Raw genomic sequence first — 1,222 nt, forward strand, 5'->3', positions numbered from 1 at the left:
ATATGTACAAGTATGATCAACAAATTTGTCTGTGATATATAGTGGTCTTTGGAAACGTTTTGTGTATTACTAACCATTCTGAAGTAGTATTGCTCTCGGGAATCAAGTAATATTATGATAGAATATTATAATTCACTTTTGAAAACGAATCAGCTTAAAAACAAAATGGCAAAATAATTATACTTGTAAGAGTCCCACACCTTAGAACCCAAATATGTACTTTCAATCACGTCCTGTTAATCAAATCTGACAGTAACTTTAAATCAGAACAGACAGGACTATAAGTCAGTCAATTCTCAGTCATTCATGTAAATATAAACATCCCACTTCGAATTGGCAACAAGGGTACCAACCTCTCCCACCCGGATGAAGCAGGATTACCAACCTTTCGAGGCGTCAGTCAGGCTGTCCTCGTCGCGCGTAAAGGTTTCCTGCTTTTGAATTAATGAGGGCGGCATTACAACGTCCGGCACCTACGTCGGCTTTTCGACTTTCACTCACAAGAGAGCTCCGGTTCGCCGCGGTGAAGGTAGCCGGCCATCAATTACCCATATCCGCTGGCGATTATGGTTAGCTTCACCGTAGGTCGAGTTTTGGCGGGAAGGGAGGAAGGAAGGAAGGAAGGAAGTAGCCAATGAATATAATTTCCGTAAATTCTACGTGTAGGCTGTCTACAGTACGAAGAGTCGCGGACGGCCGTGATTTTTGAAGGAATGAAGAGTTGGCCAGTGACCGCCGTTAAAAGTCATTAGTCCGTTAATTACATGATTGCTCGGATTTCCATGTGGATAACCCTGTTGCCGTATTGTCGATGGTAATGGCCGACGACGCGCGTGTATTGGGCGGCGATGGCTCGTAATGAGGGATGGGATTCTGGAGATTGTCAGTGATTGATGGCCGATTGACAGGTCTATTTTAAGGTTAGATAATTATATTCTTGTTTGCTACACACACACACACACACACACGCACACACACACATATATACACACAGACACAGACACACATACACACACATACTATACAATCATACTATACGTTATACCCGGTCAATACACATGGAAAGAGAAAAAGAAACAACACCAAACATTACGACACAAAATAACTAACAACCTCAATAGACAAACATAACCAAATAATATACATGAAATAAATAATCTGCGAAAGAAAGAGGACGAGAGAGAAAAGATAGATAGATAGATAGAGAGAGAGAGAGAGAGAG

The sequence above is a fragment of the Penaeus japonicus genome, unplaced genomic scaffold (genome assembly GCF_977035675.1).
Source record: "Penaeus japonicus unplaced genomic scaffold, GWHDUDI00000001_assembly GWHDUDI00000022, whole genome shotgun sequence".
In the NCBI taxonomy this organism is placed as follows: Eukaryota; Metazoa; Arthropoda; class Malacostraca; order Decapoda; family Penaeidae; genus Penaeus; species Penaeus japonicus.